Raw genomic sequence first — 10552 nt, 5'->3', positions numbered from 1 at the left:
AATTTTTTTACAAATATTCCATAATTTCAGTGTCTTTCTCATGCCAATAATAAAGAATTTTTCAAAATGGCCATGATGGCACATCCTCCACAAATATTCTGGTGGACATTTTTTCATTATAACATTCACAACACCTTTGTTTTCTTCAAACCAGAGCTCATGAACATCAACAAAGCAAATCAGTCTGATTTGCAAGAATAATGCCAAAATTCCTCTCCCCCATTTTCCTCAGACAGTATGAAGAATTAATTTAGGGTTCATGGTGGGATCTGAACCATGGATAACTATTTCAACTTGGGCCCATACAATCACCTTGGTTACAGTGATGGAGTCTGGAGATATAGTTGGTCTGAATATGCTTTTATACATAGCAATGCGTTTTTAACAAAATCCCAATGTTAGGCTGTTTAGCAAAAGAAGAGTTGCAGAAAAACAAGGTAAAGGAGCTGTGCATATGATGCAATATTTAGTCATACCACCGTATTGTGGAGTTCCTTAGGATAGTGTTTCCCAAACGGTGGGTCGCAGTCCACCACTGGGTTGTGGGAAGTTTCTAGATGGATTGTTGGCCAGTGTGGAGGAGAAGCCTTGGGGGAAGTTGGAGAGCAAACCTGCCCTGCACTCACCCCACAGCAGCAGCACCCATCTCACAGGCCTGGGCCAGAGTCCCTAACCCAGCCACTGCAACCTGTGCATGGGGTCACATTACCACATCGTCATGGAGGGGCAGCCTGGCCAATTTTGAATGAGTGGTGCTGTGATCTGGTGCCAAACTTAATTGGCACCGTGACTCTGTACGCCTGGTCGGAATGCGCAGAGCAGGGATCTGGGCTCAGTCCCTCTGTCACTGCACTGTGAGTATGGGTGGGCTTGCTATCCAATACCCCTTCTCCTCGGGCCTCCCCACCACACCTGGCTGGGATTCGGGTTGCGATGCCGGGGTGGAGGGTGCTGCTGCAGGTGGTTGATGGCCTTTTGATGGGGCAAGGAAGAGGCCACTGGTGGAGAAGGACGACACTGCCTCGGAGATGCACCCTCCCTCAAATTGTACCCTGCATGGGTCACAACAAAATGCAGTTGGCGGGTCACCTTAGGAGAAAGTTTGGGAACCACTGACTTTGGAGGATAGTTTAAAAAAAAAAAAAAGAAAGACCTGCTGGCTGGCTTAAACAGACCACAGCTCTGCAAACTGGTGTGTATATGACCTGAAACAAGCCAGTCAAGGTTATATGGTGAATGGTGCTCTGTGGTGCTGTAGAATACGAACGAGAGGAATAGGACAATGATTCTTAAGTGTGAGAGAGCTGCACTTTAAATAGAAACACTGGCCTGAATTTATCATGGCGAGTCATTAAGTGAGCCATCATCTGTGTGAAGTCAGAATGACTGCAAATGGCCAATCCTGAGCCTGGTCTGCAAATAGCTTTGTGTGCATTTTTTTTCTTGATTATTTTGTCTCTTGCTGTTCTCTACTTTAATTATTTGTCTGTGTTCTATGGATGTGACTGAAATCTATCTCTACTGTTTATTTGTATATTCCAGCAGCACTTACCTCGTGTTAAGGGCTGGACCACTCCTGCCCCAAAGAGCTCCTAACCTAAGAGAACAAGCAACATGTGAAGGGTGCAGGAGAGAGACACAATCCAGCATGCAGTTTATGTATATTAAAGTAAGTATCAGCGAGGCCTAAAAGAACCTCACTATATTCATAATTAGTGGGCATTTCTGTTTATTCCAAGTGAATTAAACTCCTCCCTGGCCCCTTTCACAAGCAGAGTCTCCACCTTCCAACATTAAGGGCAAGCAGATGCTTCTCTCTTGGTCCAATCCTAGTGCAGGCTTTGAGTGACCACTTGTCAGCAGCATCACTTCTGGAGTAAGGGACTCTTCCACCTGCTGAACACTAAATGACACATGAACATCATAACATTACTCCAATCCAAGATGGGCAGTTCTCCCTATGACAAATCTCCTGCTCCTCCCTGCAGTGCATGGTTATAATCTGCTGTTGCAGTACATCTCCTTCTACCAAGGGAGTGACGACTACTACTGCCTCCAACGCTACATTTGTGCTCCAAGCCAAGCACAAAGAAGGTTGATGGGGGCGGGGGGAGGGGTGAATAATACAAACACCCTTTACTTTCCCCATATCTAAGAGAAGAGGGGACAATCTCCATCCCATTCAGCTTGCCCAGTGCTCCTATAGCCGCTTTTAGGCCTAGTCTACACTTGAAACACTACGGTGGTGCTTCAGTGTAGCTACTTGCTAGAGCAATGGGAGGGGCTGTCCCATCAGCAGAGGTAATCCATCTCCCCAAGGTATAGAGTTTCCCCAGTGTGATACTGTAAGTATTTAAACCCTGAAACCACTGATTGGGGCTAGATCAATGGTGTTTGTTTTGCCCATTAAAATGGATTAGATGATTGTACAGTTATCACTGTAGGGGAGGATCACGAGGGAGGAAGGAAACTGGATGGGATGAGCCAGGAAGTCTTGTCCAACCCTGTCACCACTCCTTACCATTGGTGCAAAGAGGAACTTTCTTACTGCAGACAACTGCTCTTGTGAGGGTGTTTTATAATGCTGGTTTCGTAATTCAAGGTCTAACAGGTCTGGCAACAGAGAGAAGCTTAGATTTACAGTGTGGCTTGCTCTAAGGTACAACACTGGACTCAGAAGGAGTCTGAGAATGGAAGGTTACATATAGGCTCCCCTGTTCACTTCTCCTTCACTTGAACTAATAACACTGGCCACAGAGTCTGAGCCTTCAAGAACCTGCGGAGCCAAAAGCTGCATCACAGCAGAGAAGCAGGTTAACCTGAGGCCATTGTAAACAATGGCTTGTGTGGTTTCCCTACTGGAGCAGGTATTTCACACATGCACTGTGAAGGCTAGACTGCACAGTTAGAGATTATCTAAGTGAATCGCCTTTGATATTTTATACCAGACCTGTTTGAATGGTTGTTGGTGTCAAGCAAACTCTTACTTCATTTACAGTTCTCGGTGGGGGGGCTTTGTGATATGCAGATTGCCAAAATCAAACTGGCTTGTGGATGTCAGAGAGTAAATAGTTGATTACTTCTAGTCAGATGCACCATTATTTTGTGCTTTTGAAAAGCATGATTATTCAAAATGCTTAATTAAAAAGATCTCCATGTTGTAGCAAATGAAGGCTCTAGTCTAACCTTTCACCTTCAGTTCAAATTGCTCACAGGCAAAATTATTTACTCACATCTGTTTAGACCACAGTAGCTATTTGTCCACTCCAAATCAATAAACACCACAGAGTTTGGTAATGATATAATTGTCCACAGATGTTCAGGAGAGTCCTAGGATTAATCAATGCTACCAGACCAACTTCAATCATCTGTATGAGTCACTCATCCAAAGATGTTCTTAAAGGGTGAGGGTGTGTTTGAGTAACAAAGCATCCAGGAAGAATTCTGTAACAGTATAAAGCTGAATACAGATGTAGATTTACAAAAATTACTAGGGTTATTGGGTGCTCCACTTGAGACACCTGAAAGGTGGGTTGGTGCTTATTGCTTTGTGAAAATCAGTTGTCTTCAAGCTGGGCCCCCCAAAATCACTATTCACTTTTGAAAAATTAGGACATCCTTTTTAAGAAAGGAAAGTTAGAATTCTTCTGAATTTAACTAAAAGGCTATGCTATTCCAGGTTTGCTTCCATGATTCTTGAGCCTCTCATGAGCCCAAGTGTGGGGTCAAAGGGATTGAGTCGACAGTCTCTACTGAAAAGAAACTCAGGGCTAGTGCAGTGAGGACATTAAAGGTTCAGACTGAAGTGTGTTAGTAGAGCTTCAAGGTGTGAGAATTCAGTACTGGAATAAAAGAGGCAACAAAGAGTTAATAGCAGGCCTAGCTGTTGTGCATTAGGATGGAAGTGTATTGTCAGCATGGAGTGGGGAAGGTTGCACTTAAGTGATTAGAGACCTTACCATGGGAAACAAATGAGTCCACGGCTGCATTAATTGCATCCGGAAATGCTCCTTCCAGCTTGAGTCCCTTTAGTCACCTGTTGCTTTTGCTTGTGTGATTTAAATTTGGTCCTATGTGCAAGCAGACTGAAAATCCTGTTGTCACATTGTATCCTCGCTCTGCCAACATGCAAGAAAACACATTGATTGAGATGGTTTTACTGTATATTTGGCTAGTCCTCAGACAAGCCATGTTTAGTGGATGCAATTTAGCATCATTAAGGGAGTAACTTGTCATTAAATGTAAAACTAAATCTCTCTCCATTACTTGTATTGAGAGTTACTGGAAATAACTGTCTTTGTGGCATTCATGGAGCAAAACAGGTGCAGAGAAGATTTAATTGCCCTCTTCCTTAGTGGAAGTCAGATGCCAAACTCAAAGTGCCAGTAACAGGCCAGATAGAAATAACAGCGTGTCACAAAGGGGGGAGGCATTGCCTATAGAAGCCAGAATCTCAGGCACCAGAGAGCAAGGAGGAGGTGAACTGTACTCTTGCAACATTCCAACTGCATGCCACTGTATGCTAAGTGATGCCAATCCATGCCAGGATCTTCTATTTCATGTTCATCTCTGATTCATGTCAGTTCCAATAATCCAAGTCATTCTATGCCCACTTTCATTTGCTTTTAATATTATGGTTGGAGCAGGGCTTATAAATAGATAATAGTATAAAGGCCAAGACCAACTTTACCTACATGTGCAATGACTAGTTTAGAATTATAGAAAGAAGGGTGGTGGAGCGTTAGAGATAATTGTTTTCCAATGCAGTTTATGCTGCTAACAAAACCTAGCCCTTTCCTAGGCGGTTTTTGTTTTAAATGCTGAGCTCTCAGCCAGAGGCCAACCCTAATTATTTTTTTTAAAAAAATGTTGGATGCTTTACATTTTCCAGCCTCCATAATTGAAAAACCAAATTTCTATTCAAACATGGTAGTTTAATGGAGACAGAGCTGATTGAGGGAGAAGGAGCCAAGGAAATAGGAAATGACTCTAGAAGCTGATTTTTTTTTTAAAATCAGTGTATAGGGCTTAAAAAAAAAATATCCAAGACCTGGGGAAATTTTGCTTGTACTCTTCAGATACCAGAGTGACTAAAGTGTTCTAGCGGGAAGGGGGGTCACACTGAAGAGAAGCGGAGTACGGCTGAGAATAGAGGTGGATGCGAGGCAAGGTTGAATTTCATACATGTAGCTCCCCTCCCCGCTAAAATGTGAACTTTGAACCCCACCAGAAAGGCAGCGGCAGCTCGTCTCTTTACTTCTCCCCAAGCATGTTAGGGGGATTCTTCAGCCCCGTTTACCAACTGCACGTATGGCCAGGTGCTTTGGGCCAGAGCCTGCTCTCCCTTACAGCCGTGTAAAGCCGGAGTAGCCCGCGTGGCACTGATGGCGTTGCTCTGGCTTTACCCCGGCCTCTGGAGGGATCCGCACCTGCCCCTTGGGTACCTGGGTTAGTCTCAGGGCTTTGCTCTGCCAGCTGCCTCCGTCGTCCTGCAAACTCCCAGAGCGGCCAGGGGCTCGAGGAAGGGACGGTCGCTTTACAGCGAGCAGCCTTATTTAAATAGCTCCATTCCTGCTCCCTGGGCAGGTAAAAAGCCGCCGGCGCCCAGTGAGTGAGTGAGAGGGGAGACAGCCCGCGCTGCGTCCTTCTCCTTGCGAGGGGAGGCTCGGAGAGGCGGGGAACTCACTGGCAAACAGCAGCCGCCGCCGCCGCTGCACCTGAGTCTGGTTTCTGCGCTCCGCTCGGCTTCCTCTCTGGGGGATTTGTAGAGTCACCAAAGCAGCAACTACCATGACATCAGCGGAGGGCAGTTTAACGCGCGCTGAAATATTCATTGCCTGGCACTGAGGCGCTGCCTCCTTGCAAAGGGATCAGCAGCAGCTGCGCTGCCTGCACTCATTCGCCCCCCACCCCCTCTCTCGTTTGCATCCGAGGGGCTCAGTTTACTCCTATTGTTTCCAGAGCCGGGGTGCGGTCGAATCCCCGGGAGTCCCTGATGGCGCTGCCCCCGCAGCACCCCCGCCCTCTGCTCCGCGGCTTTCGCAGAGGGAAGCAGTGTAAACGGACCTAAGTGGGAGAGAAAGAAGCTAAAGTTGCCCACGGACGCCATGGCCTCGGACGGAGCAGTCAGCGAGGGGCTGGGCTACAGCAGGACTCCTCCAGGGTGCGCTGGGCTGTGAGGGCATCGCTCTGCCGCGGCTTGGCTTGCTCCGAATCAAGCCGTGTGAACGTTCCGTACGCGCAGCGGAGACGCTGTCATTGGTGGGCAATGGAAACGGGCTGGAAGTGGCGGGGAAGGGCTCCGAGCTGGAGTTGATGACGGTTCTCTCCCTGCCGGCCCTGAACTTTCCATCCTTTGCAAGGGACTCGTTAGCCCGGAGGAGGGAAGAATTTCCACCCTTGTAGCCCCCGAAGGGGCAGAGTGAGCCTCCTTCCGCGTCGCTACAGAGCAAGCGGTCCCTAGACGCGGTGCGCTCCCAGGCGTCAGGTAAGGCAAAGTTTTACAGCCTCTGTCTCATCCTCCACTCGGTGGCTGTCGGTGCGATCATGTCTAATCCGGAGCAGCCGGAGAAACACTTGTTACCGCGCAGCCAGTTTCTCTGGATCGCATCCCTCAGCCGTTCTGTGAAGAGACAAACCCCCTCATTTCGTGTCTTTGTGTTGCGCTGTGTTTTGGTGCGGGGTGGGAGGGAGGCAGCCAGCCTAGCTTGGAAGATCAATATTTTAAATACACAGTGAAAGCAACAATCTAAACTAATTCCCCACTGTCTCCCCCGCCCCCATCTCGTTTCTCTTCTGTTTTGCGAGGAAACTTTTTTTTTTTTTTAATTCTCCCTGTCAAATTGCCCCGGGGCAATTTCGGGAGGGGTTTTTTTCCGGAGGGGTTGCCCCTATTTAATTTCTGTGCCTGTGATCATTTAAAAATATCTGTTAACCGCCCCCCCCCCCAGCCCTTCCGGTGCCCTGGTGCCCCGGCAGTATGCTGAGATGGGGCATCCCTCAATGGTTGTAAGTTTCTGACAACTTGTAGCTACCTTCCAAATGCAGCTATCGCTATGGGCACGATCGATATCGCGGCGTGCGGGGTGTGCCAGTCTGGTGCCACGCCGGAGAGCTGCATGAGTTTGGATAGGGATTAGAGGGCCTGGCATTCCTCCTCCCTCCCCCGCTTATGCATGCGGTCCTTCTAGGTAATGGGCAGAAGAAACCCGCTTCCCCCCAAGGACAAGCTGAATCTTGTGTATATGGTGCCATGGATGCGCATCGCTCTTCAGGTGCCGGGTTCATTCACAACGTTGGCAATGCAGAGGCTGTGCGTAGTAAACCCCCGCTCTGGCGAGGGATCACAGCACAGACACCGCCTGTCTGTCCACACACGGGGTGTCTCTGGCCAGCGCCTCGGTTTCCCGCCGTGCCAGAGCAGGGGAAATCTTTGCCCGCTCCGCTGGGCTCCCGGCTCTGACGAGCTGAACCGGCGAGCCGCAGGGCAGGGGAAGGGGCGAGCCATGCGCTGTCAGCTGGCCGAGCGGAGCGTCCCCGGGGCCCGGCGCTGCACAGCCGCTCGCCGGGCGGGCGGGGTTCGCTCGCACCGCGGGCAGCTTGGGGGCACGTTCAGTCCCGGCGGCTCGGCCTCCAAACACCACACGGGGAAGCCTCGACTTACAGACCAGGGATCCCGTAGCGCCTTGCTGCCTGTCCTGCGCTTGAACTAGCTGTAGGGGTGGCTACCTGTTGCAGGCTCGTCTGTGTCCTGGCGTGCGTGTGTTGGACGCAGGGGGTGGTTCGGGTCCCTTTCTTCAGCTCGGGGGTGCTAATGGGGCGCTGCGTGGAGGAGCGGCATCAAACTGGCACCACTCTTCCCCTAGCGCAAACCAGTGGGTGACCCCGCCAGATCGCGCGAGCGGGTCTCTTTAAAAAAAGAATAAGCCATACGGAGGGAAGGCTCTTTGCAAGGCTAGTTTGGTAACTGGATTTTATTGCTTAACCTACCACTAGTTCCCGTGTCAATTTCTCCTGTACAAAAAGGTTAATATTTATTATTTCTATAGTGCCTGAGGGGTGCATGATGATTTACAGACAGACTCTGTCCTGAGGACAATCTAAACTAGACAGTGGAGGGCAAAGATTAAAACGAAGATGGATGAGGACCAGGAGAGAGGCTCTCATTGTGTATACATTTGGGCCCTGATTCTGCAATGAGAACCACGAAGTGGCCTTCTGCCTGCATGGAACTCATGACAGGATCAGGACCTTGGATGGTTCCTGTTTGTTTGGAGTATTTTTTTTTTGAGTGGGGGGAGTGAATTTGAATTAATAGGTTAACATACTAACAAATCAAAATAGAAACGATCAATTTGTGAGCACAGTAGGGTAATAAGTAATAGCCAACATGGATTTATTAAGAATAAGTCATGCCAAACCAACCTACTTTCTTTATTTGACAGGGTTGACAGCCTACAGCATAGTAGGGAAGCCATAGTCGTGGTATATCTTTATTTTAGTAAGGCTTTTGACACCATCCCATATGACATTCTCTTAACATTCTCATAAGTATGCAAACTAGTGAAATTACCCAAAGCTGGGTGCATAACTGGTTGAAAGAGCATACTCAAAAAATATTTATCAATGATTCACTTTCAGACTGGGAGGCTGTATCTAATGGGGTCCCCATGGGTCTGTCCGGTGTCCACTACTAGTCAATATTTTCATTAATGACTTGGATAATGGAATATAAAGTGTCCTTAAAATTTGCAGATAAGTCCCAAATGGGAGGGTTGCAAGCTCTGTGGAGGACAGGATTAGAATTCAAAATGATCTTGACAGACTGGAGAAATGGTCTGAAACCAACAAGATGAAATTCAATAAAGAAAATTGCAAAGTACTACAATTAAGAAGGGGAGAAAAATGCACAACTACGAAATAGGGAATAAGTGGCTAGGTAGCAGTACTGCAGTATAGCGGTTCACACACTGAATATCAGCCAACAATGTGATGCAGTTGCGAAAAAGGCTAATATCATTCTGGGGTGTATTAACAAGTGTGTCATCTATAAGACAGGCAGGAACTTTCCTGCTCTATTTGGCACTGGTGAAGCCATGGCTGGAGTACTGTGTCCAGTTCTGGAAGCCACACTTTAAGAAAGATATCGACAAAGTGGAGAGAGTCCAGAGGAGAGCGACAAAAACGATAAAAGATTTAGAAAACCTGACCCATGAGGAAAGATTTAAAAAGAACTGGGCATGTTTAGTCTTGAGAAAAGAAGGCTATGGGTGGGGGGAGTGGAGGGGGAACCTGATAGCAGTCTTCAAATATGTTAACGGCTGTTTATAAAGAAGACAGTGATTGATTGTTCTCTGCGTCCACTGAAGATAGGACAAGAAGTAATGGGTTTAATCTACAGTGAGGTAGATTGTGGTTAGATAGTTGGAAAAAACTTTCTAACTATAAGGATAATTAAGTTCTGGAATAGACTTCCAAGCGAGGCTGTGGAATCCCCATCATTTGGAGTTTTTAAAGAACAGGTTAGACAAACAACTGTCAGGGATGATCCAAATGTACTTAGTCCTGCCTCAGGGAAGGGGGCTGGACTAGCTGACCTCTCAAAATCCCTTTCAGTTCAAAATGTCTATGATTCTATTTTTGCTTATATGTTGTATCCACATCCTCCATCCTTTGCTTGTTTGTATCTTTAGACTGTAAATTCTCCAGGACGGGGATTATCTCTTCTTTGTTTGTGCAGCACAATGGGGTCTTGCTCCTCCTCTGAATCTTTGGGCACTACCATAACATAAGTACTTACTAATAATAATTAATATTTGAGAGAGAAGCAGGGTCTGGCAAGAGGTCAGCCATGAAAGGATATCTGAATGGAGACCTGTTTGAAAGCTGTGTGGTATGTCGACTCTTGGAGGGTATTCCAGTTCTGAGGGCTCATAATCACCTCTTCAATGTGAGGTTTCAGAGTAACAGCCGTGTTAGTCTGTATTCGCAAAAAGAAAAGGAATACTTGTGGCACCTTAGAGACTAACCAATTTATTTGAGCATGAGCTTTCGTGAGCTACAGCTTCTCTGCCAGGAGCGGAGTTTCCACGAAGAGCTGCTTCATGCCACAGGGTCTTACTGAAGTGGAGCTATCATTATTTGTAGACGCACCCAGCATAGCTGTACCATCACATGAAAAATTCAGGAAGACCAAAATGATCACAAGACAAAGAAGAGTATTTCTTCTTGCCTTGAGATCACCATGACAAAGATGAAGCCATTAAAGCACCTGGAGAAGTTTTAAATTGCAGTGTAGAAAAGGAAAAGGAAAGGAGTACTGCCCTCAGGCAGTGGTAGTAATGGAAACATCAATCTATTGTTACTGTTGCATGAGACAACTTCTTTTCTCCTTTAGAAAGACATCAGATAGTTGATTCACTGAAACGGAGGTCCTATAGAGGCCAGTGTTTTCCCAGGACTCAGGATCCCTGGTTGGGTGCCAAAAGACATAGCTATAGATTTTTATTTTTAACTGTGAGCTTTTCCTGGGGATTTTCATTATAATGATAAA

The sequence above is a fragment of the Eretmochelys imbricata genome, chromosome 7 (genome assembly GCF_965152235.1).
Source record: "Eretmochelys imbricata isolate rEreImb1 chromosome 7, rEreImb1.hap1, whole genome shotgun sequence".
Taxonomy (NCBI): Eukaryota; Metazoa; Chordata; order Testudines; family Cheloniidae; genus Eretmochelys; species Eretmochelys imbricata.
The sequence above is the reverse complement of the archived record's forward strand: the minus strand, read 5'-3'. Positions refer to the sequence as shown.